The sequence below is a fragment of the Pelodiscus sinensis genome, chromosome 9 (assembly GCF_049634645.1).
Source record: "Pelodiscus sinensis isolate JC-2024 chromosome 9, ASM4963464v1, whole genome shotgun sequence".
NCBI classification, from domain to species: Eukaryota; Metazoa; Chordata; order Testudines; family Trionychidae; genus Pelodiscus; species Pelodiscus sinensis.
The window spans coordinates 45,999,034-46,026,980 of NC_134719.1; the positions used below are offsets into that span (position 1 = coordinate 45,999,034).

General features: G+C 46.2%; 1 long non-coding RNA gene across 1 annotated transcript in view; it reads left to right on the forward strand.

Moving 5' to 3' along the window:
• The window catches only part of LOC112544212 (uncharacterized), a 107,325-nt gene that overhangs the window by 68,210 nt on the left and 11,168 nt on the right, over positions 1–27,947 (forward strand). The window contains exon 4 of the long non-coding RNA XR_012905987.1: positions 17,780–17,896. This is a non-coding gene — a long non-coding RNA (uncharacterized LOC112544212). The remainder of the gene's footprint in view (positions 1–17,779; positions 17,897–27,947) is intronic.

Below are 27,947 nucleotides of genomic sequence, written 5' to 3' on the forward strand. Positions count from 1 at the left end.
CAGGCAAGTCAGAATAGGGAAATCCGCGGGGGATTTGCAAGTAGGAATAAGAGATCCTCCGGAAAAGGGCTTTATTCCGGAGGATCGCGCCAGTCTAGACGCTCTTTTCCGGCTTTTCCCCAAGCCGGGAAAAAAGCGGCAGCCGTGTTTATTTAAATCCCGTGGGGGATATTTAAATCCCCCGCGGATTTCCCTATTCTGACTTGCCTGCTTTGCATGCCTCTTCCGGAGAAGGGGCCAGTCTAGACGTAGGCCTGTAGTGGGCACACCCACCCCTCCTTTTAGCTGGCTGACAGCAAGCAGCAGTTCAGCCCCTGCTTACATCAGTGAATCAGTGTATTATTTGCATGCCAACTTACTGCCTCCTCCCTTGAGGAGGGTGTTATTGAATTACACAAAAGAGAGTCTTCAGCTGAATGGCAGAATTCATATTCTTCATCTAAAAACATATGAACTGGTAAGTCTTCCATGTATCTGCTTTGTATGAAGCTGCTGGACAAAAGGCCTCTTCCTCACTTAACTTCAGATGCTCCCTTCTCAGCTTATTAAAATGCACATCTTTCACTTGCATCATTAACACTACTTTCAGGTTAGGGTCCTAGACAAAATTATTTCAAAACCTACTGCTGTTTCCCCAGCATAATACTGACCCAAACTTCACACATCTAGTTTCTGTTTCCCTAACATTGTCATAGCTCAGACTCCTGCTATCATGTTCCTTCACAGTATGTCATGCCTAAATGTCATCTACTAAAGTTCTCTCCTGCAAGACTGCAGGCCTTACTATCTTTGCTGCAGTGAGTGAGGAGGAGGACACTGGCTGATTACTTGATGATGAAAAATATGGTCATATTGACACAATAGGAAAGCAAGAGTTGTCTTACCGGTTCAAAATCCCCTAGACTACTATCCCTAGATTTCTTGATGAGACAGTTGTGTCAAAATAGTACTGCCCTATTTTTCAAGTTGGCTAGTAGCATAAACTTTTTTTTAAATGGTGAGTGTTAACTAATTCAGAATATAAAATTCTGTTGTTCATATAGTGTGATCACTATATTAACATGAACAAAAAAACATACAAAACCAACAATTATAGAGCTAGAGATAGAAAACCTTATTCAAATGAGTGGCCAATGGGACTAATCACATGAATAAAGACAGAAGGCCATAATTCTTTATACCAGCGAGTTTATTAGGAATCATGGAGGGGTAGGATGTGAGGTTTAATTTTTCCCCATTCAGTAGTTAATGGCTACATGAGCATGGACAGTGGTGTCATTGCTATGTATTATTCTTCAGATTTTCCTCTATTCCGCAAGAACTATGCAATGAAGACTAATAATTTTTAATAAAGGTTAAATCATAATGGCCACCTAAAAATCCATGGTTGGCTTTGGGGACAGGGAAAAAGACTTACTGAGTGTTTATAATACTCAGATTCAGCTCTGTAATGGGGTGGCTGCCCCACTCTGGTTGGAAGGGATTAAAGAAGGCTGGAGAGAGCCTGTGCAGAGCCCTGACCAATAAGCTAGAGGCTTGTAAGAAGCCAATCAGGAGGCAGTTTGCTGAAGAGTAGCCTTTATAGACTGCGGCTTGCCCCTGTGGTTTGGGGCTTGACTAGGGGTGCAGTTGGACATGGTGGGAGAGGGTGAGACTGAGGACTGCTGATACACCCGGAAGGGGGGGTGAGTGAGTGAAGTGGGGAGCACTGTCTTTGAGCAGTGTCCCAAAGAGGACGCCATGGTCCTGGGAGCAATGTGGGTCCAGTGCTTGTGTGTGGAGAGAGTGCAGAGCGATGACGGGCAAGACACCGTCCTGAAGGGGGGTGAGGACTGAGCTGCCCTGATGAGGACTGAGCTAATTCCCAGTGTGACTAACAAGTGCCACAGCAGTGAGTTCAAACCCCATTTAGCCCTTCCAGTAGCAAGTAATAGAAGACGAGTGAGAAGTACTTTTGGTCTCAAACAGTTGGTACTTATGTATTCATAAAGCTGTCCCTGGTAATATTTAGATTTTTTTTCCCTGGTATCTGCTAACTAGTAACATATATAGTAAAATGAAGGCATGGGAGCTAATAAGTTAGGGTACGTCTAGACTACATGCCTCTGTCGCCAGCGGCATGTAGATTAGGCTACCCGACACAGTAAAATGAAGCAGCGATTTAAATAATCGCCGCTTCATTTAAATTTACATGGCTGCCGCGCTGAGCCGACAAACAGCTGATCAGCTGTTTGTCGGCTCAGCGCGATAGTCTGGATGCGCGGGTGTCGACATCAAAGGTATTTGTCGACAATGACAAAGTTGACATGGAGATGAAAATGCTTTCTCTTATTCCAACCACACAGGGATGGGGCTGGGATCTGGATCGGTGGAAAGGGAAAGGAGATGGAAAAGCAGCAGAAAGAAGCAGTGTTGTCTGTTGGGGCTTCGTCTTTTGCATCATTCATGAGCCAATGACTACACTAGACAGGTTAAAGTGATACCACAGTAAACTTTTAGTGTAGTCACTCTAAGTTGAGGGAAGAAAGCTCTCCCACCAACTTATGTACCCCAAATGAGCAGCAGTAGCTGTCCACACCATAGCACTGTCCACACTGGCACTTAGGTCAGTGTAATTTATGTCGCTCTGGGGAAGATGACTTATTCACACCTGTGAGCAACATACAAGTCATATCGATATAAGTGGTTGTGTAGACATAGCCTAAAATATATGAAGTGTGCCTCATTCTGATCTCACAACATTTCAACCTTGCTGAGATAACCAAGACTGTATAACCTAAGTGAAAATACTTGTTACCGATTTAGTCAAAAGAAAAGGCGTTGTCTAGGTGACGTATCCTTTTCCCAGTGTCTACTACATGTTTTAGAAACTTTATCTATCTATCTGTGTGTCTGTCTGTCTGTGAGTCCATTTGTTCAAGAACGTCTCGTAAATGGTAAAAGCTAGGACCACCACATTTGTTATGCAGCTTCCTCTGATCCTAACTTAAAGCAAGGTCAGAGTTTGGTTGCGCCAGGACAATGATATGTCCTTGGAATTTGATTGTTTCTCATAAAATGGAAAGGGAGGAGGCTGATGGAGGGACAGTTATACTGTAGAAGAATGTTTCTCAAAGTGGGCCCCGGGCCCACTTTGATAAAGCTGCTAACACACTGCTCCAGCTCCACAGTTTGCAGCCAAGGGGAACTGTGAGAAGTGGCACCGCTCCCCTGGACTTCAAATGGCGAACCTCAGCCAATAGGAGCCATGAGGCTCTGTGGCTGCAGAACAGTTAAATAAACAAACTAGAGCAGCCTGTTAGCAGCTTTCCCACTTTGAGAAACACTGCTGTAGAATGACTACAAGAAGCAGCAAGAGATGGGGACCAGGACAGCTATAACCCCATTCGGGCAGCAGGCGTGGAGAAAGGGACAGCTATCTACTATATATTTCAGATGGTGGAATATGCACCTCTTACCCAGCTGTCCTCACTGGAGCCTGCAGCAGTCATGGAGAGGCGCTTCTCATCTGGCCCCAAGATGCTGTGGTGAGAAAGGGATGCGGTTTTCCTCTCTTCCCAGAGCAGCCTGCATACTGAACCCCTAATCTCCATCACCATCTCAGGACAATGATTTAAATAAAGAAAAACAAAACTTATTTGAGTTAAAGACATGAGCAATGCCAGGTAAATCTTCTAGTATCTGATAAAAATTTAAACTTTGTGTCTTTCAGTTCTTTATCATTATCTTCTGTTTTCCCAGCTTCCTCTGATTGCCTCTGATTCTTAGACTTTTCTTAGCTGCTGGCTAGATGTTATTACTGTATGACATGTTCAACCTTTAAAACAAATAATTTATTTTGAAGGTTGGGTACTTTCTAGTGTGTCATAAAATGGATAAACTCAGGTTATTTCGATGACGGGTAGTTCATACCTGAAAATATCATATCATCAAGCACATTTATATCTGGAATAAAACTGTTAACCTCTTTTGAAAGTCTTAGATAAAAAGGGTGGGTATTTTTTGGTTGTTTGCTTAGTCTTATAATAGCCTGTCTGGAGATGCTGTTTGAAAAATGCCATTTTAGCTTTTATCTGACAGCCACATCTGAAACTAGGCAAAAGATCTAACCACTGCCCTGCTAGCTGCCAATCCCACTCAAGTTTAAGTGGAAATGGATGTCAGATCAGCTAGAGCTGGAAGCCAAGCAGCAGGATGCAAAGGAACATAAAAAGGGTAAGAGAGGTCCAGAACTAGTTGCTTATCTGTTGTTTCCAAGCTGCTTCCACCGCCAGAGAGCCTGAGGAATACTTGTACATTGGCGTTGCTGGGAGTAGATTTCATGAGCAGTGAAGGGGCACATTGAGCTAGACGGAGAGCAGAGCCTGGGAGCTGCTGTGCTTTGGAGTGTTCCCTGGCTACCTTGCAGAAGCTCCAGCAGAAATCAAAGAAGTGGCTTTGACTTCTGCTGCTCCCTTTGGGGAGTATCTAGTGCATAATGTTTTGTAAAAGTAGTGTGTAAGGGCAGCTGTAAAGGCATCATGGCTCAATAGTCACTCTGCCAACACGAATATGGCTGGCCTAGTGTTTAAAGTACAAGTCTAGAACTATGATCTGGGCTCCATTCCTGTCTCAGGCTTCCTCCTACCCTGCACTTCCTAATGTGACCTTGAATACATCACTTACTCTGGGACTCAGTGTTCTCCACCAGTGAAATGGGACTAATAGCACTTCCTATTTCACAGGGGCATCTGAGAACATGTATGTTAAAGATTATGAAGCCAATAGTGCTATAACAATCCACAGCTGTTGGGGATCTGGCCCATTGTCTTCAATGAAGTTACTCATTATTTATATACAAGTTAGAAGGCTCAGGTCATAGAACCATAGCACCACAGCGGTTAGAAGGAACCGCTAAGGTCATCTAGTCTAATCCCTGCCAAGATGTAGGGTCCTATTAGCCATTGCACAAATTATGCTACTGTATAAGTACCAATCATTATTGGACTGCACAGCATTTCTCTGTGAAGCCACATACTCCTTGTCCCCCAGGAGACAAGGAGACAGCAGTGCTGAGTGTGAGCTTGTGGGTTTGGGCAATATAACATGGGAATATAAAGAGCAGCTTTTCTCCATATTGGAGAGAGGCCTGAAGAAAGAGGAATTGGTCCTGCCTAGAGCAGGGCGCTGGACTTGATGACCTTCTGAGGTCTCTTCCAGTTCTCTGATTCTATGAAGAGAAGACATGGAATGGGGTTGTACATAATCTACCTTCCCAATAAGTAGTCAGGATACAGCAGGACCCTGGGAAGAATTAGAGAAAGCATTTGTGGAGAGAGGAAGTACAGTAGCTTGGGATGAGAATACTGCTCACTTTCTGTTCCAGGGCTTATACTAGGGATGTCAAGGTGTAGTCGATTACATGATTAATTGATAAGCCTGGGTTTATTGGTTAATTTTGTTGACTATATGCACTCCACCCCACCCCTTGCTGCCTCTGTATCCAAGAGGCAGTAGCGTGGAGGGTGCGGGGAGCAGGCTGTAGCCGATACATACGGTGAGCTGGCTTTCAAGCAGGCTCCCCAGGAATGCCAGCTCCGCAGACCCGCCTACCCCCTTCCTTGCTGCCTCATACAGAGTCTGGGGGTAGCTGGCTTAAAAGCTAGTTCTCCACAGCACCAGTTCCGCAGTGCTGCCTCCTCTCCCCCCGCGCTGCTGCCTCTATCAGCAGTAGGGGCAAAGAGGGCAGCCACAAAGCAACTTCTGCCTGCAATGGCCCAGGCTCACCATAGACAGAGGCTGATCCATGGCAACAGCCCGTCACAGAGGGTCTGAGCTCCCTGTGGACCAGCTTCTGTCCACAGGGAGCTTGGACCCCCTCACAGGCAGGGTCTGCTGTCACTCCATGCTAGTGCCTCAGTATCAGGCAGCAGTGCAGGGAAGCAGGCAGCTGGTCTGCATGGGGAACTGTTTTTTAAATTGGCTTCCTTTGCAAACTGGCTCCCATCTGCCACCCTGTTCTGCTGCCTCTGAGACAGAAGCAGTAGCACAGGGTGGCATGGGGCTCCCTGGGAGTGGGATTGGTTGTGCACTGGTTGCTGGCCCCGCCCCCGGGGACTATTGAATAGTTGTGTAACCAATAAGATTTCACGTGGTTACATGCGTATTTAATGACACAGTATCTAACATTCCTCGTTTATACCTGAGGCTATCAGAAAAAGGAGGGTGAAAACCTCCTGCAGCTACAGGGGGAAGACCAGGGCAGATCCTGGGAGGAAGGACTATTGAACTGTTTATCCTGGAGAGGCAAGTCACTATTAGCATTACTCACTTCTGCATCAACAAGATGAAGGCAGGGTGCCAGAAATACTAAACATATATTATGCATTTGGACCCTTTATTTTAGTCTAAGACGATTTATAGTTGAAGGGCACAGTCCTCCAACCACCCAAAAGCAAGGAGGGAAATAAGTAACAAAGTGGAAGAAACTGAGGTAAAGAAACCTCAGGCATGATCATGTCCTGACACCAGAAAGGAACACACATTACAAACATTGATGATATGTTTTTCTTTACCCACATCCATTTCCAGCAAGTGGACTCAAGACAGGAAGTAACTTCTATCACTGATCATTTTGATTGCATGAAATGGCAAGCCACTGATGTCAAGGAGCTCGTCTTTGAAGCAGCATTTAAGGCCTCATCCAACCGCAATGAGTCTTTCCATTGACTTCTATGAGTTTTGAATTAGGTCCTTTAGGGGCCAATAGGGAGCTAAAATCTGTAGTATTTATATTTAGAAGGAGAAAAACTAAAATTAAAACTTGAAAGCCAGATGTTATTTCCCTTTTCATAGGCACTGTTTTGTTTCCATAAAGGAAAGTTTTACTTTAAGGCCTGATACTGAAACTTGTCCTAGTTTCCATAGAAGTCAGTGGGAGATTCAGATGCTGAGCACATTGTAGAAGAATGAGATATTCAGTGGGTCTCATCACTGATATACATGAGCATAGATAGAAGCAGGCTTGGAAGGGCTTATCCCCCTCCCCAAAAGGGCTTATCTCCCCCAAAAAAGTTAAAGGTTTCATTAATAAGAGAAATCCTTGAGTTTGGACCGAAGGGACATTCATCTCATTTTTAATAAAATTAACAAATTAAGTCATGGTACTAGTGTACTCAAACAAATATTTTAACAGTTAATTTATTTTTAATCCTAGACCTCTCCTCCCTAAAAAGTTGTGTATGTCCCAAAGTAAATTTTAAAAAAGCACATTGGATTTTTTTTTGAGCAGTGTTTATGAAATCCAAAATGGGAAAGTATTTCACCATTGTTCAGTCTGTGCACAGCAGCTGTGATTTTAAAAAGATTGAGAAAATTATGAATGAAGGGCCTAGGTCATTTGGGGGGGGCAGGATGAGGAATAATTGTCAGGGCCCTCTCGTGCCTTTTAATGAAAAAGGGGCTGTAAGCATTGCCTCAAACTCTAAATGCTTTATTGTTCCTATGGTATTTAGGACACTACAGAAAAGACCTCATAGAAAGGGGTCGGCGATTTTTAGTGTCAGCACAAGGGAATGTCATTTGTTTCTTTTAAATGGAAAGCCTCAAATGAGTAAGGGACAAGAGAAACGAATCTAAAGTTATTTTTTAAAATGCAGAAACCATTGCTCACAGATTGTTTCACTGAATTTTTACACATACTGTACTAAGTGTACAAATAAATGGATTTATAAACCAATAAGAACTGGGTGGATCTTTATTAAGGCTCAGATCTGGATAATACTCTTAAGTCTTATTGACCTTAATGAGACTATTCATATGCTTAATTTTAAGCTTGTGACTAAGTACTTTATTGACCCACTTACAAGGAAGGAGAGTTATGAAATCCAGTACCCTGTCGAGAACTAGTACATTTTTCCAAAGTTCGCTTCATCGGTTTACAAAAAAGCACGAAAAAATGGCATATATAATTAACTATGATCTTGGACAGTGTGAAAAGGAAATGATCAAAATGCAGAAGAATCATTGCCTATCAATAGCGCTCAGTAAGTATCACTAATTCTTCCCACATTCATGCATTATTTTAAAAGGTGACTGATAAGTTACCTGACTCTTCCAGGACTGGAGTGACTGCTGTGACATTTAGGCTATTTCTACACCATCAGGCTATTTCAAAATAAGTTACTTAGAAATAACTCTCAATATAACTATTTTGAAATCGCACACCCACACTACACATCCCCATTGAAATAGTGCATATCTATATCGGAATAGCATATCCACATTAATTTAAAGCCCCCCAGAAGCACTCCAGGCAGAGCACTGGGACAGCAGTCTCTTCCTGTAGCTGCTTCTTGAGGCTCATACTTAAAGGGGCTCCCCTCTACAGCCGTGTCTCAGACCCTTCTCTATTGCCTACCTCCTTGAGGGACAGTAAACTCTCACTGAGTGCTCTGGTCGCTCTTGTGGATGCCAGAGCACATCTACGGAGCGGGACTCACTGACTCTTAGATCTGCTGCTTCAACTCCTGGTGCAGATTATGCAGGCTGCTTACGATGCAGCAGCATGATGACCATTCCAGAATAGGGGATCTCCTCAACCAGGCCCAGGTGCTCCTCCTCATACACTACATCCCCTGCATACTGTACACTGCAGCTTCTGGCGCCGGGAGAGTTGTACTGACTGGTGGAACCAGATCATCATGGAGTGCTGGGATGACCAGCAGCAGCTCCAGAACTTGTACATGCGGAAGGACATCTTCCTGGAGCTCTGTGAGTGACTCACCTCTGCTCTGCAGTGATAGGACACCCACGAGACCCACTATTTCCCTCCAGAAGCAAGACACCATCACAATTTGGAAGCTCGCCATGCCGGACAGCTACTGCTCTGTCAGGAACGAGTTTGGCATAGGGAAATCAACCATCGATGCCATACTAATGCAGGTTTAACTCTCTTGCTGTTGTCCCAGGAGGGTGGAGAAGCACTTCACCAGGGCAGATGCTGCTCTGAGAGTGCGGGCATGAGTCTGTCATCCATGGCACTGTTGTGTGTTTTCAGGACCCTAGCCTCCTTGGTGGTGGCTTGTGGTGGGAAGGTGTTCCACCATAGTGTCTGGAGTAAAGTAGACCTGTTCATGAACCTTGTGAGAAGGAGTGATGGGTTCCTGTGTGGCAGCCTCATGGGGCTGTCTGCTCCAGACTGGTACTCCATGTGCACCCGCATGCACAGGCTGTTGTGTGATCTCCAGGATGAGAAGGCCAAGTGAGGAGAGGACAGCAGTCTGCCACCTGCCCCCACATGTAGATAGGGAAAGGTAGAGAACTCACCTGATGTTCCTTCCATGGCCTTGCCCGAGCCTTGGGAGGCATCCTGGGGGAGGGTGGGAGAACCAGCTCCAGGATGATGAGCACCTCCTGTCTGGCGGGCATCATCTCCTCCTCCTCCTACTACTACTACTTCTCATCATGGTTCACAGCCCTGCCCTCTTGGAGGCTGAGGAAAGGCATGTCCAGGTCAGAGTCCACAACAAAGGCTGGGGAAGGAACTGACCTCTCTCCCAGGATTCCATCCAGATGTGAGTAGAAGTGACAGGTCTGGGGTGCCTCTCCAGATTGGGAACTTTGTTCCCTGGCCTTGGTATAAGACTGGCACAGTTCTTCATATTTCATGCGCACCTGGTCCAGCATGTGTGTGTGGCCCTTCTGGGCCAGGCTGGCAGCCATCCGGCTGTACACACCTGCATTCCTGCACCTGGTGCGGAGATCTTGGAGATTAGACTGTTCACCCCAGATCTCTATGACATTCAGGATCTCCACACAAGTCCATGATGGGGCCCCCTTCCATCCTGGCCATGGACTTCCAAGGTGTCTGCCAAGATGCTGGCAGCCATTGGTTACTCGGAGGGAGCACTGGCATCTGCCATGGCAGCAGGGAAGGCTGTTCAGGATCCTGCTATGTGGGACTGTGCAAGCAGGGCCTGTGTCGTGCCACAAGCCCTTCCCCTTCTACCTGCAGCTTTAAAGAATGCAGGGAAAGGGAAACTGTAGAGACATGTGTCATCCCACTCTGGCATGATAAATGCAGAAGTGGGGGCCAGCAAGTGTACCCCAAAGCCTTATCTACCAGGCTTTGGTATAAAACTCCCCCCAAGATCTTAAAAACCTAGATCTTGGGAATAAAACTTCCGCTGCCACCACCCAAATGTTGCTAAAGAAACCAGGGGAAAGATCATTTGGGAAATCTCCCCCCTAAAATAAAAATCAAGGCACACAATTAACCACTGCCAGGTTAATAAAAGAGAAGAAAGAACTTTTATTATTACAACAATATTCCTGTTGCAAACATAATGACTAGATAGGGAGGTAACAAAATATACTAATGGAAAAACTCCATGGGCCTAGAACTTAGTTACAAAGAAAAGCCAAAACATCTTTTAAACAGTGCCAGATCTCAGATCCCATACCCAATCCATAAAACAATAAAACCTAACGAAACTACCTAAACTTTACCCTACTTACAGAAAATGAAGAATGGTGTCTTGGAGAGAGAGAGACACGCTTGTCCCTCTCTGTAGCTGCAGAGAACTCTCTCCGAGAGACAAAAGGAGAAAGGAAAAAAACCCAAATTCCTTTGTCCCAGTTTGAAAAGTCCCACCTACATTCCTATTGGTCACTCCACCTGGCTAGGTGTAGTTAACCCCTTAATCCCCAGGCTGCTGGCTAACCCTCATAATCATGACACCATGGTCACCAACAGGTCGATCGCAATCGACCGGTCAACCATGAGGCTTCGACCAGTCGATCGCAAGGCGTCCTGTCCGCCCCACCCCATTTCCGTCCCACCCCCGAGAAGCCCCATTACCTACCTCAAGTGAAAATGGAGGTAGTGTCGGCTTCCCGGGAATGGACAGAAGTCCCGCAACTTAGTGCCACATCGGCTCCCTGCACTGCATAGGAGGGGTGAGTCAGCCCCGGGGGAGGCACGCACAGGGTTTCCCGGCACGCGTGGGGCTTCCCTGCACTGGGGGTTGGCGCTGGGGCAAGCGTGCGTGGGGCTTCCCTGTGCCAGAGGGGGGTCGGCCCCGGGGCAGGCACACACTGGTTTCCCTCGGGGGGGGGGAATCCTGGGAGGAGGAAGATGCAGGGGACTCTCTGCCTCCATTGGCACCCCGCTCCCCAGCCCCCACTCCCCAGCCACAGAACTCTGTCCCCATTCCTGTCCCCAGCTACAGAATTCTGTCCCTATTCCATCCCCACTCCCCGAACTCTGTCCCCACTGGCACCCTGTCCCCAGCTGCAGAACCCTGTCCTCTGCCCTCCCAGCACCCTGTTCCCTCTCCCCTGCCCCCAGCCGCAGAACTCTGTCCCCACAAAATGAATAATTATAAATGCTTCATTTTAGATTTAAATATCATGAATAAAAAACAGACCATTTATTTCATAACTATAAACACGTGATTTTAATTTTATATATTGCATAATTTAAAAATAAACTGTATATCAGAGTGTGTAAGTAAGGGCTGGGGATAGCAAGTGATTAATAGGAGGAGAATAGAGAGGGTGGGGCTTCAAGGAATGGGCGGGGCAGTAGATCTTTGCCTGTTCTGAGATTTAAAAAGTGATCTTGGGTGTAAAAAGGTTGGAGACCACTGCTGTAGAGTTTTGAGGCCTGTGAATGGAGCGGGCACCAGGGCAACTGTGAGAAGCTCTGGAGGCCAATTATTTCAAAATAAGAACAGCTGTGCCGTCCACACACACCCTATTTCGAAACAGCATTTTGAAATAGGCATTATTCCTCATGAAATGAGAGTTTATTATTTCAAAATAAGAAGTCTGTTATTTTCACATAATTTCGAAATTACGCACTTGCTGTGTGGACACTCACCTTTTTTATTTCAAAATAATGTGAGTTATTTCTAAATAACTCTGTAGTGTAGACATGCCCATAGAAAGAAAATAATTTGTTTCTGCTCCTTTGCACCTACTTTTATTACTGTTATGAGTGATCCTTTTGCCTCAGTTACTGTTGACTCTCTGGAATCATCGCTTGTAGTATTAGTACCTGTATAAGTTTTAATATAAAAGGGGAAAGCCTTACTTGGGCCTTCAGAAGGCTGAAGTATCAATGCAATAGCAGTCAGCCCATCATTGTCAAAACCTATTTAGGAATAGAATTCTTCAGAGGGCCTACCAATAAGAAACAAAAAGAAATTACTTGATGTTTACAGTACCTTTGGGGATCTAATTTGTTTTAAATCAAGAAAACATAATTCTTGGAAAAACCACCAATTGTTTTCTGCCAACCCTGTTTTGTAAAGTATAGCTTTTATCAACTGAAAATGGGAATAGCATTTTCTTTGTGGTTTATGGAAATCTTTTGAGAAAAAATATTCTAAGAGCCTTCATTGAACATCAAAACATTACTTATTTGAGAAGTGTTTAGTCAAGAAAGCTAAGACAAGCTGGATTCCACACGGATAATGACATGTTAATACATATGAAAGGGGTTTCCACTATAGCTTCAAAATCTCACAACGCACTAAAGCTGTTTGAATATATTCAGCAGAAGTAATAAAAGGTCTGGGAAATGAGGAAAGGTGAAGAGAATGGAGCTGATTCATTCTACAGAAAGACCTAAGACATAAGCTTCTGCAAATATGTAATGAGACTTTGTAAGGGAAGAAGGATCTGTTTTCATTTGTCTTCAAGAGGGACATTGTGAGCTGCAGCCGGGAATTTTTAGTTCGATATTAAGAAAATGTTATAGCTGCATGAACAGTTTGCAGTTAAACAAGCTGCTAAGGAAAAGTCGTGTGGACTCACTAGCACTGAGAATAATGATCATCCACATATCAGGTGCTGAGTAGTACAGGCAAGCCCTTTAACCTAGATGGTTCCTGTGATTGGTAAAGAATTCATTGTTTTCAAGAGCAGATGATTGATATAAATTCAAGATCGGAATCAGAGCTGTATTTTTATTTTACTTCCCACAGAGCTCTGGGGTGGCAAATTCATATCTGAAAGTGAAACTGAGTAGCTGTCTACATTCCAGTAGAGCTGTGTTTGTCTGCAGTGCAACATCATATATCAGTTCCTTAGTTCCTTACAGCTTCTGACATTTGAGACAAATGGACATGGAAGATGCTTGCAATATTGATTAGCCCTTTGTATTTAGGGAAGAGGGAGTGGCATCATGGGTGATCTGCTGACTCATTCACAAGTAATGTACAGGCAAAACACATGTTCTCCATGGGACTGACTCAGAAGTCTGTATGTGCTCAAGTGTTTATTGTTTTGTAGTTATTTCACCCTCTAGTGGCAGAGAAGGCTTAGTTCTCATGGATAATGAAATGATAGAGGCTTGTGGTTTTTATAGTCAAATAGGCTGTGCTGGCATGTTTGCAGCTAGACACTAATTTTGGTGTATTGATTTGTAGCAATACACATTCTAAACACAGGTGCATTGCTTTTAATAGAGCAATGTAATAGAGAATGCTTATAGTATAAAATAGTCATGTGGTTAAGATGCTAATGAAGGGCAATAGTGTGCTAAGGTAATAAGTCATAAGTCTACAGATAGCTACAACGACTGTTGTAAAAATCCAGGTTCCCCTCCTCCACAACTGCAAGGCATCTGATTTTAGTAGCAGTAATATTGTGGTAGTGCCCAAATACCCAAGCACTGAACAATGCTGAACACCCTCTTCAAAATCTGCTAACCTTGATCTTTAAAATAAAAGCCTTAATCAACTAAATCTCCAAATATTATAGAAATAGGACACTTACATTTCATACATTTCCTCTACTGCTTTTGGGCCCAAATCTACAAGATGCTGACTATCCTTACCTGTCACCCAAAGGAGTCCAGCACTTTGCAGATTAGGCCCGTTAGGCAGAACAAGGCCAGTCCTGATTTATGTTTTTCCATTGCTTTTAGTGGAAACAAGGTTAGACTTTGAGAGTAGAAAAGACTTAACCTCTTACTACATAAGATATACAGCTGTGCAAGACTGTTTTGCATGTAAGCAAATGAATGCAGAATTCTGAAAGAATAGTCAGCCAGAAATTAGAGTTCCAAATGCTGACAATTTTTCTGTTAAAGAACACAGCCTTTCGACAATTTCTTAAGAGAAGGATATATAAAGTACTACATCCAAAGGGGAGCAGTAATTAACTCACCCACAAGCCATATGGTTTCATACATTTAGTTACTGTACTATAAAAAATCCATAAATATAATCACCCATTCAGTAAGTGGGGCATATGCTGTGTCTAAGTTCAGCAACTCTTTAAAAGAGTTCCAATATGTCATGTCATGTGAATTTGTGTGTTTTAGAATCTCTTGCTATAAAAATCTTGCAGTATAACCAATGGCTAATATTTCATAGGTAACATGACCTACTGTTACCAAGGTTGCACATTTTGTATTATAAGAACCTATTTTAGTTGCTTATAACTTTGCCAAACTTCTGCCAGAAATATTTTACCCCAAGGCTGTGTCTAGACTGGCATGATTTTCTGCAAATGCTTTTAATGGAAAAGTTTTTCCATTAAAAGCATTTGCGGAAAAGAGCGTCTAGATTGGCATGGACGCTTTTGCACAAAAGCACTTTTTGCGGAAAAGCGTCCATGCCAATCTACACGCGGTTTTGCGCAAGAAAGCCCCGATCGCCATTTTTGCCATCGGGGTTTTTTTGCACAAAACAGTCCTCCCCTGTCTACACTGGCCCTCTTGTGCAAATATATTTGCGCAAGAGGACTTATCCCTGAGCGGGCGCATCATAGGATATGCGCAAGAATACTGACAATCTTACATTAGATCATCAGTGTTCTTGCGCAAATTTAAGTGGCCAGTGTAGACAGCTGTCAAGTTTTTCCGCAAAAGCAAATGCTTTTGCGGAAAAACTTGCCTGTCTAGACACAGCCCAAGTGTATCTCAGGTTGAATGTTACTGGAAAATTCCAACCAAAGTGATTAGCCATTTTTTCAATGAAGAAAAAAAACCCCACACTGTTCTCCCCCTTTTAATCTGTTAGAAATTCTGGCCTTTACTTTGAAGAGTTCTAGCGCACGCGCACATGCACACGCACACACGCACACACACATACACACACCATACTTTGGAGCAAGAACCTTTCTGTCAAAAGTGAATTTGCCACTCTTATGAAAATCCATCCTGATGTGGACAAGTTGTAAGACTGGAGGAGGGAAATGCAGTTTCCATATGCTCAGTTGACACCTTAGATTTAAGCAGATAAATTCCTTGAAGGCTTTCCTTGAATGTGCAGTGGGCATGCTCCAGCCCAGACTAAGGAGAATGTTCCCTGAAACCACAGATCTGCACCGGGCTTAGTGCAGGTCCAGGCATCAGAACTGAGAGCAAGAAAACTGCATATTCTGTGCTGTCAATGCCCCCTTTGCTGGGTACAGAGGAAGCTGGCTGATTCAAATGCTACTGGAACAAGAACTAGACCTGCAGTGGGTGGGAGAGCAGGGAGAATAGAGATTTGGACAAGAAACCTAAGGAATGCGGGGGGAGACTGGAACTGGATACTAGTGATAGGCTAGGTAAACTGGGATTGTGAGTAGGGAGAGAGAGCAGAGCTGATTGGGTAGAGAGATTGCAAGGTGAAGAAAGAAATGAGGGGAGCTGGAAGTCAATAAGTGTGGGAAAGATGGGGACTGAGATCAGAAGAGAAACTGATGGGAGTCTGGGACTGAGATCCAGTCAGATCAGGGTGAAATGAGGCTGGAGGGAGGAAGGAAGGGAAGGGGAGACATCTAATAAGGAGCTGGAGTATGAGATAAAAAAATGGGACTGGGTGGGCAAAGAGACCAGAAGAAGAAACTGGGAGAGAGGATCATGAGACAACACAGATAACAAGATGAGTGGGGGGTGACGACTGGGAATGGAAACCAGTGAGGGTTGAGAACATGGATTAGTGATTGTGGCAACTGGTGGTCAACTGGTTGGGTCAAGGGAAAGATCCCAGATGAGTCGGGAGGAACTATGACTGGCTGGGCCAGAGACTGAAGGCCAGAGACAGAGTCATGCCTGGGAGGAACAGGCAAAAGTATCTGTGTCCAGTGGATCACAGCCCTCTCCTGAGCATGGAACAAATCCCTAGAATCCTGAATCTCACCTTTCCTCTATCAGCAAATATCTGTAATGCCAGCTGTCATAATGCATCCCCCTCAAGTGTTGGTCCACATAGCCTATCTGCTGTCCTGATTCATAGACTTGAAATTTGCCAGGCAATATCAAGGGTTTACTCAATTAGTTCAAGAGTGAGAGGTCATCTCTGAGGGGGATCTAAGAGCCCTGCAGATGAACTATGCATGTGTCAATATGATATCACTTGATGACTTTTTTTGGGGGGGGGGGGGTTAAGTTGATCTTTTAAACAATGAGGAAAATGCACAAACAACATTGAATGTTAAGTTTGTAAAGCCAAACACCCAAGAGTTAGGAAATGCCAGAATTAAAGTCACCTGTGGTAACTTAGTTCATTCTCCTTTTACATATTGTTGGGAAGCGGCCCAGGGGCTCACCCCATTAAGGGGTGGCTCTGCCGTGAGTCAGTTCCCCACTTTACTCTAGCCCTGGGGTGGGGATGGTGTCGGGACGGTGGGGACAGTGCCCCCTTGCCCACGTTCCCCATCCCTGGGCGAACTTCCCACTATTAGGGTTTGCTCAGTGGTCCCAGGCGGACCCCAGGCCCAATTCCAGGGTCCACCATTTACTACTATCCACAGTCCTTGCCCCCCTGGCCACCCTCAGGGTCCTCAGTTCAGCCCTATACACAGTACATGCGCAATAATCAGTCCCGTGGCTAACAAATCCACCTGTCTCCACAGGCTCTGTCCCACTGCCTGGCGGGGTGGGGATAGGGGGTCCCAGCCCAGGGCCCTAAAGGTAGGGGCAGCCTCTACAACCTGGTTGGCGGGGGCAATCCCCAAAACCCACCAACCACTCAGCTTCAGGCCCACCCTGGGCCTCTTACTACCAGACTCACCGCATGTGGCATCTTCTCTGGGCTGTTCTCACCCCAGCCGGTCACAGCTGGTTGCATCTGTGGGTCTTCCCAGACCTGCTCGGCCACGGCTAGTGAGGGCAGGACACTCCTGTCCTCCATCGGGCAAGCCGGCGTCCTCCCAGTCGGCGGCCCAACTCCTCATTCCTCCTCCCTGCTCTCCACACTGCTGGTATTTAAAACACCTGGCACATGGCTCGACCATGTGCCACAGTGGTGCGGGGGTGGGGGCAGCTGGCTGCAGAGCCTCAGTGGCAGGGTCTTTGCACCCTGTCACAGTGGCTGTGTCTAGACTGGCAAGTTTTTCCGCAAAATCATCTGCTTTTGCGGAAAAACTTGCCAGCTGTCTACACTCGCCGCTTGAATTTCCACAAAAGCACTGACGAGCTCATGTAAGATTGTCAGCACTTTTGCGGAAATACTATGCTGCTCCCGTTTGGGCAAAAGTCTTTTTCCGAAAAACTTTTGCATAAAAGGGCCAGTGTAGACAGCAGAGATTTGTTTTCCACAAAAAAGCCCCGATCGCGAAAATGGCGATCGGGGCTTTTTTGTGGAAAAGCGCCTCTAGATTGGCCACGGACGCTTTTCCGCAAAAAGTGTTCTTGTGGAAAAGTGTCCTGCCAATCTAGATGCGCTTTTCCAAAAATGCTTTTAATGGAAAACTTTTCCATTAAAAGCATTTCCAGAAAATCATGCCAGTGTAGACGGAGCCACTATGTATTATGACAGTCTTTAATTGCATGATCACATACTATTTTTTCCCACAGGATTAATCCTTCCTTCAGTGCACAACATGGACCTGGAGAAGAATCAAGGATATTTTTGTGTGAAGAAGGACCTGACTTCCCCAGTAAATGAAGCAAGGAAGGTGTGTCATGAATGAGGTAGGGAATTGCAGGAAGAGAAAGTATGGTCGCATGGTTAAGGCAGTCGAATGCTGCCTGGGATTCCCTCCCTGTCCTATAGAGTTCCTATTAAGCCATTTAAAACAAATATTTCACAGATGATCTCTAGAAGGGCATTTCTTGTTATCTGATTATTTAACTTGAGACCGGTGATCAGATTTGCGTAAGAACACAGACTTGCCGATGAAGTCAACAGGTGTTGTGCCTTGAACATATAAAGTGCTATAAAATGCTAAGTACTCCCCCCCCCCCCCCAAAAAAAAAAAACAGGCATCCAAAAATCAGTGGATACTTTTGATTTTAATCTCTGTGTGCCTCAGTTCTCCACCTCTGAAATGGAAAGGATAGCCCCCCCTTTCCCTGGGGTGTTGTGAAAATAATATCTTTCATGGAGTACTCAGATTTTACAGTGACAAGCACCATAGTTTAATCTTGTCACATGCTTTTCTGTCTTTAGGGCAAGGTTTAAACAGTGTGCCATAAAGAAGGACTAGATCCCCTGTTTAAGCAGTGAGAAGAAAACAAAATATTGAATAGTTGCTCCTGGAGCACTGTCCACTCTGTGTGCGCTGAACATTTTCTGTCCTAGTAAATATAGGTAACTCGAGTGAACTATTTTGAATTAAGTTAATTCAAAATAACATATCTATACACAAAAACTATTTTGAAATAGCACATCCGCACTAAATGGACCCTGAACCAAAGTTAAGGCTGGCCGGAACCAGTGTGAGCAGGGCATCAGGTTAGGACTTAGCCTCAGGCAGCAGCCCCACACACTAACTAAGCTCCCTGCTTAAAGGGACCCTACCCCCACCCCGGGCAGACAGTTCTCAGGGTTCCCCACTTGCTTGTCTACCTCCATGAGGGACAGCAAAGCAGTCCTGTCTTGGAGTGCCCACACTCGGGACACCACAGCATTTGGCTACATGGAGCCAGAACTGCCCTGAGCATGCTGGTGAGTCTTGTGGGGTCATTGCCACCAGCCCAGCTGCACTTGCTGCAGGCTGCCATCCCGGGGGGGCTCCATCAGGGGGCTGTCAGGATCCAGGAGGCCCTGCGGGAGAGCGTCCACCTTGAGGAGCCCTCAGAGCCTCCCCAGTCCTCCCCACCCGGGGCTCGTGCCCCATTCCTCCTTCACATCCTTCCACTTACCCCACCCTAGCCCCCATTACTGATGGGAAATAAGACACTTTCCAAAAATAGAAACTGGATTTATTGAACAAAATGGGGGGAGGGAATGAACCTCTGGTGAGACTGGGGACAGGAAGAGAGGGTGGGAGAGTGGAGGGGGATATCTGAGAGGAGGGAGCTGGAAGGGGGAAGCAAGGGGAGGAAGGGGGAGGGGAAGCTCAGCACTCAGGGATGGGGGTCTCATCAGGCCACATCTCAGCATGGCAGGTGGGGGGGGCCTCAGCATGGGAGGACGGTGTGGAGAGGGGTGCGGAGATTGAGGAGGGAGAAGAAGTGGGAGGAATAATGGTAGCTGGGGGAGCAGCAGGCACTGGAGTGGCACGAGGCAGCACGCTCTGCAGATGGGTACAGATGGCATGGCCTTGGGCAAGCAGCTCCCTCTGGAACTCCCATTCTTCTTGTGCCCTCTGCTCCATGATGTGGGTCAGGGCTTGTAGGGCCCCCAGCTGCTGCTCTCAGTACCCTTGCCATGTTGCAGTTGTCCTGTGGAGCCCTCGGGTGAGGGAGCATGTCCTGGGTGGGGTGGTGCAGTGCGCCCTGCCCTGCATGTGCAGCTAGTGAGGCTGTGGAGAAAGAAGATAAGTGGTCAGTTGTCCCTGGGGACACAGTGGGTGAAGCCCAGCCCCCCTCTGCTAGGTGATCTTGCCCTGCACTGTCAGAGCCACTGTGCTTGCACAGAGGCCATGGTCAGAATGTCCGCCTATCCCCGGGAGTGGGAGCTGCCCTGAGACCGCACCCATGCCCCTGTGCTGTGTTTAGTGTGGCTGAGGTTGGGTGAGATGTTAGAGGGAGCTTATGAAGGGAAGGCTTCCTGCTGTGTCCCACACTGGGGTCAGGAGCATGTCAGGTCTCTTCACATACATGCATGGGCCATGGCCTGAAAGCCACGGCCCCTGTGTCATGCAGCTGGAGCCACCTGCCCAGGGGTGGCACGGCACATGTTTACGTGCACAGGTTGCTGCATGATCCGTGGTAAGCAAGGCCCATGCGCACAGTCTCTGGTCTCCCCACACACACGCAGGAAGGAGACAGTGATGGCACTTACATGGTGCAGCCTCCCCAGACAACCCCAGTGATTCCACTGCTGGGACAGCCCAGGGGTCTGGCCGGTGTGGCACCCTCTGTGGCAGCTCCTCCTCTGTGTCCTGTCAGGGCCCTCTGGTCGTGGCTCGCTGCCCCCCAGGGTGGCACAGATGGCACTGACCCCCAGGATGCAGTTCAGTGCCTCAAAGTAGGGGCAGGTGTCTTCCCCTGCTGAGGAGCTGCCCTGGGTGTCCCTGGTGTACCCCTGCCACAGCTCTTTAATTTTCAGGCACACCTGCTCCTGGGTGCATGGCTCTCTGGGCCATGGTGGCAGCTATGCTGCCGTAGACAGCTGCATTCCTCTGTCTAGTGCAGAGATCATGGACATTGGGGGCCTGCCCCCAAACCTCAATGAGGTCCATGATCTCCTCACTAGTCCAGGAGGGAACATGGCCTCTACAACCCCTGGTTGTCTCTTGGCTGCTGGGCGGGGGATGGCTGGCAGGCAGGCAGGCACTGGCTGCCCAGCTCATGGTGGGGCCACTGGGTCAGGGGCAGAGACTGCTGGCAGGCCTGGATCTGGCATGTGCAGTCGGGCTCGAGTCTACCCCTTTAGGGGCTCTGGGGCTGGGGGAGCCGAGAGGAGTTTTCCTGGTTTGGCCCAGAACAGCCACAAGGGGAGACTGGGAAGGGCTGGAGGCCAGCTAATTCCAATTAAGTGTCTACACAGCACATATTTCAAATTAGCTATTTTGAATTTGGCATTACTCCTTGTAGAATGAGGTTTACCAAATTCAAATTAAGCAGTCCACTACTTCAAATTAAATATTTGCTATTAAAGTTAATTAGAAATAATGGCTGTTATTTCAAATTAATGTTGTTGTGTAGACATACCCTATGAGTCAGCATGGCTATTTTCAGATCATCCTGTAGAAATATTCTAATGAATTGTTTAGGTGCTAATTTTCTCCTTTAGGGAAATACATTTAGCTCACTTAAAAAATTCTGTGTAGAAAAGTGTTAGAACCAAGGTCTGGCTTTTGAGCACTCAAAATCATCATGTTGAAGTTGCCCAAACAGAGGTAGGAATTCCCTTCTGTAATAACATTTATTCTTTCACACAATTGCATGTAAATTCTCTAAGAATCTTCTAAAAAAAAAAAGCCAATCTTGAGACAAAGTCTAAAGGACCTTAGGAGACAAGGAACTTGATCCACCTTTGTTTGTATAGCTCCTAGCACAACTGGCTTCCACTTCTCTCTCATATCTCCAGACATTGCCCATTAGGCTACACATTCTGTACCATTTACACCTGCTGTATATTTAATTTTGTTGAGATTGTCCATTTGACTCCAGGCCAAACCCAGGGAAATACTGACCACTCCCAGCTCTCACAGAGCATATTGCAGAAGTGAGGAGAGGGGAAACTAGTAAGAGTATGTGGTGGGTCCCTCTCTGGCCACCTCCAATGGGCCAGGAAAGACACCCCCCCCCCCCCCAGTCCACAAATCCCCACACAGACTATTCCTTCAGAACGAGGCCCACCAGTCTGGGAGAATAAGTCCCATACAAATAAACAGTTTTAGACTGGCCACTTAAGGTCAGGCCCCCCAGCCTGAGTCCATAAGCAGAGTCTTAAACAGTTTAAAGATGGCTCTTTAAGGCAAGGCCTGCAGCAACAGATCAGAGGTACAGCAGGGCTGTACCCCTGCTGGGGAGACCCAGGCCCAGCCCAGGACCCTTTAAGTGGCAGGACAGCATGCCACTCCCTCAGCAGGGAAGTCCTACCAAAACATGCCAAGGTTCCCAAGGTGAGAGAGGCAGCTCCCACTCCTGCCCTGGGCCACTTCCTACCTGGTTCAGGGGGAGGTCACTTCCCTCATACTTGCCAGGTTCTCAGCCTTCCCAGGGCAACATCACCTCAGCAGGCAGACTCTGCAATGTGCATGCACCCCCATGCCTCCCCTAATCTCAGGGCCTCTGCAGGCTTCTTCTAGAGCTGCTGGTCACTGCAAATCAGCCCCTTCTCCTCCAGCCATCCACACCAACTGGGCCCTTCCCCAGGCTTTTATACCGCTGCTGCAGCCTGGGCATGCCCAGTAGGGTTGTGGGGGAGGGGCCTCTGCAGCCAGGCAGCCCTGGCTAGGCCCTGTGCCTTCAGTGCGGGATTGCTTTGACCCGTCACAGAGTAGCATTTTACAAGATACAACCCAGCCTCTGAATGTCAATGAAGCTGTTGATGCTTCAGTTCTACACATTGGTCTGAAGAAGTCACATGGTAAATGGCATGAAACAATGTGTCCCTGTCTTGCAAATGCAGATCTGAGTTTAAACCAGTGGCTCCAGAAAAAATACATTTCAAACTGCCTTTTTAGAGAGCTGACCACCTCATCCAGCAGAGCTCAAAAGCTTCATTGCACCCATGAGGACCTTCTCTCTTACTTTTTTAGATCATCTTTTTTGTCTATGGAAGATGTTTCGGTTAAATTTTTCTCCATCCCACTCCCTTTTCCACTTAATTAGTCTGTGAGTCACTCCCTGACTGGGCTCTGAAGGGAAGATCTAGCAGACAGGGGGGCTTGTGTGTTCTTTGCCACCCAAATCTCACTGCAGTTCCAAGCAGGAGGCAAATCATTTCAGTTGACTATGCAAACATTCCTTATTAATCCTTTTAGCCACCAATGAGGTAGATAAGCCTACATACCCCCATTTTACAGATGCAATAGCCAGAGAATGTCAGCTCTCAAAGACTCACAGCAAATAAGTGTCAGACTTAAAAGACTGAACCCACTTCCTTTACCTTGCAAGTTAGAGCCTAACCCACTACGCATAGAGCCTGTCTCAGTTGCTCTTTCTGGTTTTAAAAGATGCCTAAAAAGAACATGTTGCATTAACATATTTGTTCATCTGTAGATCTTGGAACAGTGGCAAGCATTTGATAACCTAACTATAAGCAATCCCACTTTACAAACAGTATAAATAAATACTCTATGGCTACGTCTAGACTGGCCCCTTCTCCGGAAGAAGCATGCAAAGCAGGCAAGTCAGAATAGGGAAATCCGCGGGGGATTTAAATATCCCCCGTGGGATTTAAATAAACATGGCCGCCGCTTTTTTTCCGGCTTGGGGAAAAGCCGGAAAAGAGCGTCTAGACTGGCGCGATCCTCCGGAATAAAGCCCTTTTCCGGAGGATCTCTTATTCCTACTTGCAAGGAAATACTTGCAAGTAGGAATAAGAGATCCTCCGGAAAAGGGCTTTATTCCGGAGGATCGCGCCAGTCTAGACGCTCTTTTCCGGCTTTTCCCCAAGCCGGAAAAAAAGCGGCAGCCATGTTTATTTAAATCCCGCGGGGGATATTTAAATCCCCCGCGGATTTCCCTTTTCTGACTTGCCTGCTTTGCATGCCTCTTCCGGAGAAGGGGCCAGTCTAGACGTAGCCCATGTCTACACTGCAGGCTTTGTGCAAAAACAGCCATTCTTGTGCAAACACTTTCAGAGCATCTACACTGCATGCGCATTCTTGCTCAAGTAAATTTACAGTTCAGCATCAGAAATCAGGGCTTCTTCCAGAAGAGTTATTCCTTTCCCCATGAGGAATAATCCCTCTTGTGCAAGAGCTCTTCCACAAGAAGGCAATGTAGACAGGTAACATGAATTTCTTGCGAAAAAAAGCCCTATGGCTAAAATGGCCATCAGAGCTTTCTTGCGCAAGAGAGAGTCCACACTGCCATGGACGCTCTTGCACAAAAGCACATCTCTTGCACAAAAGCACATGGCAGTGTGAACTCGCTCTTGTGGAAGACCTTTTGCACAAGAACTCTTGCACAAAACAGTTCTTGCGCAAGAAGCCTGCAGTGTAGACGTAGCCATACAATTTGTAGGAGCTTTGGACGGAGACACAGCAGTCTTGTGAGTAAGACTAAGCTTTAACCGTTACCAGCACATCCATAGATAAGATGTACAAACAAACAAGGGAGTTGTGAGAGGAGGTATCAAAGATGGCTGCAAACTTCATAGCCTTGGCAGACAAACTGGTCTAATTTAAGGATAGCATTCACAGATACTGTGGCAGGCTGGAGTTTCCTCTGTGTCAGCCTGCCACCCTTCTTCCATATAAGGCACATTCATAGTGAATATTTGAGTCAGATAAATAGATGACAGTACATCCATAGAAATGCCACCATTTGGAACAATAAGCTCTCGAGTATTCTACTTCCTTTTTTACTGATTAATGGATTTAGGGGGCATTAAGTTTGCTCCTCTTAAAATAAAAATGAATATCCCCACTGCCCCTGTAGCTATATACTAGCTTCCAACCCTTACAGAAGCCATATGTGTGCTTAACACATGTTATGACTAAAGTAGAGCAATAGCTACATGTAGGGAAGGGTCCTTAAAGGCTTCTTGGCAACACACTGACATTGCCTGCTTTTATAGGGACACACATTGGTGTTCTGTTAATGCCTGCTGTAACCCTTTTAACAGGCCGTGGCTCATGAGGGCTGAACAAGCTATATTGATTTAATTCCATTCATTCCCAGAGTATACAGATTTCTCTCTTCTGTGAGCCTATTCTTTCCTCCCCACAAACATGCCATCAGGGGACAAACAAAAGTAAGGACCATAGGTAGAAAGATCTCAGTTTTGAGTCTGTGAGCCTGATTTTCTTGAAGCTCACCTAAGTGCAATGGAGGCACTTGACTGCAGCCAAATGAAACATCAGTGTGAGCGAGATCACAAGCTGCAATAAGTTGATCATCACCACAGTAGGAGAATTATACACTGCTCTAAGAGCTGTGCACATGGGCTCCCATCATCTTGGATCAATCCCTAGGGGATGGGGGTCTCTACAGTGCTTCTGCATATGGAATTTCCTTTTTGGGAACATGTGAAGCTTATTTCCTTGTTTGTGGCTATCCAAGGGTAACTGTGTATTTTGTTTCAAGGGTAACTGGTCCTTTAAAGAAAAGGAGCAGGTTCCACCACATCATGTGACATACCTTTCCCACCCATCCCCCTGAGCCTTGCTATGCCCAAATGCAGCCTTGATGCCCATCAAGTTCAAGTTCTGCAGAGACTGGAGCACTGCTGCTTCCTCTGACACCAGAGGGTCAGCAAACCTTTGTCAAAACAGTAACCTTATTTTTTGCCACTCAGAAACTGTGACAAAAGCCAGGCCAACATTAGCTCCATGGCACTTTATGTAGCTCATTTAACACCCCCCCCCCCCCCCCCCCCAGTTCCTGACATACCATGATTTGTATCAGAGTCCTTGGGCTACCTGAAAATGCCCTACAAGGTCAAGCTGTGACTCCGGTTATCTTTGTATAAAACTATTTCACAGCTCTGAGGAAATGCCTTCTCTGTGCAACTGCTTCAGTACTGAGAATGTCAGACACAACATCCACCTTCCCCTTACTGTTTCCAGGGTCACAAGTCTACATCCGAGACTTTTAGGATTTCCTTTAACTGAACCCACTTCTGTTCTTCTTCTACCCACATTGTGACGGGAGTAATATCTCCCCACGCCATAGAGCCACTGTGAACTTTCACACTTTCCTCTATAGCCAAAATACACTGGGGAGGGCATTTGTTTTTTCTCCATCCAGACTAAGGGTGTGTCTAGACTACCTAGTTTTGTCAACAAAAGTGGACTTTTGTCGACAAAACTATACCAGCGTCTACGCTACCGCTGAGTTCTGTTGACATAACGTTGACAGAACTCAGCAGTTTCGTCGACGCTGGTATACCTCATTTTACGAAGCATAACACCTTCTGTCGACAGAATTCTGTCGACAGAAGGTGTTATTGCCTGTAACGTTGCGTCCAGGCTATGGAGTTCTGTCGACAAAGCAGCTTGCTTTGTCGACAGAACTCAATGTGTCTGGACGCTCTTTGTCATCGGAAGTTTTGTCGACAGTATCTGTCGACAAAACTTCCGTCGACAAAACGCGGTAGTCTAGACGTACCCTAAGTCTCCACAGTTCTTCATATCAACCCCATAATAATCAGCCCCTCCCCCTCCCCCCATCACCCTTTAGCACAGTGTCTTTAACTGTCTGGCCTCCTCAAGCTTTCATAGGGTCCTGTGCCTTGGACAAGACCTCATAATCTGGATGTGGGAAGTGAGGGAAAAAAGACCTTATCTATCCTTGTTGCCCACAATCCATCCACACAGTTGGGTGGGGCCCACACCGCTTTCTCTTTCTGCCTCTGGGCAGCTAATCTGTTCTGGTCAATGGATCCCTTCAAATGTTGGGAGTGGCCAGGCTCCATGGCACCAAGCTCAACTGGCACTTGCAGGACATTGGTTCTGCTCTGCCTGCAAATTTGGGAGGGTGGCTATCTTGCCCAGGAAAGTCAATGTCAGCAGCTTTCTGTTCTCCCTTCCATCTTTGATTGGTAGAGGGGAAAGGGGAGTGTCCATGGTGCAAGTGTCACCATATGTCAAAGGCACCTCTTCCAGCCAAGCATAGCTCCACTGGGACCTGCCTCAGTCACCTTAGCTTGGACTCAAAAAAGAGGCAAATATTCCCCCTTCTGGAATCCAAGTTGTTATATCCAACAAGTAGTCTTTCAAAAGAATACCTCAAATCTTCAAAGACTTCATCTCAATTTTAGCTGGGCCTATCCCCTCCTCCCAGTCAATCTGTCTTCCCTTCAGAGTTCAAACACTGTTGCTTCTGTCAGAAGCTGGATACCCCAGAAGGGCTTTTTTTTCTTGCTCCCCCAAAACCTCTTGCCTGGAGTTCAGGCTGCTCAAACAACTAACTTCCTGCCTCACCTCAGAATCCTACAGGAACCACCATACTCCCTACAAACATCTCTCAATCATTTTCCATCTTTTTACAAAAAAAATAAGGCCTAGATGCCTTTCCTAATGCCCAGTTATGCAGCAACTAAGCAGCCCTAGTGCATTGGACACTGCTCCCTTCCTTTCAAGGGCCTGTGACAGGAGCCCTGTTGCTCTTGTCTGCTATGACATTTAATCACAAAGGGTCAAATTATCTTGTGCAGAAATGCGTGACATACATGTCACTTACTGAAAGGGATTTAAGTTGTGCTGTTCCTTCCCACAGAAGTGAATATCATCCATAAAGAACACAAACACAAAGTAATATGAAGACACAAGATTTGTAACAATACGGGTATTCTGATGCCCTCTGACATCAGGGAATGGTCAGCAATCCAGAGGTGGATTTACTCTGTAATAAGTGGGCAAAGTGACAGAACCTTTGGGGGATCTGAAGAAGCAGCTTTCTCTGAACAGGACTGTCATTAGCACTACAGGTGAAAAACCACCCCAGGACACACACTCCTATTAGCCAGAGAGGAAATGGTAGCCTGCATTTTGACACATGTCAGCATCAAGGTTGAGCAGAAAAGCAGTGATGCGGATACCAGCATGTGTACTAGCGGCGTGATTATCCTTACTGCATTTTATATCTGGAATCAATTGACAACCACCACAACAGAGGATTTACGCACTGGGCAAACTGTTATCCTGCTGAGGTGACCTGTAAAAGGGTGGAATTGTTTATTTTAAATGTTACCGTCACGCTTGTGAGTGGATTATGGGATTCTGCTTCCCTTTAGAAACATTTGTTTGTCTGTGTATCACTATGTGAATGAAAGGAGCATGAAGCCACTTTCACCTTATGCCACGAACAAATGTATGCCTCTAGGTCTAAAAATCAGATACTTCGATACGATTTTCCACACTTTCCTCTCTCCTAGTCTAAAAATCATCTAGGCTGCCTCTCCCACCAGCTCAGAAACAGTTAACCCTTCTTTGAACATCAGACCTTAAAATCC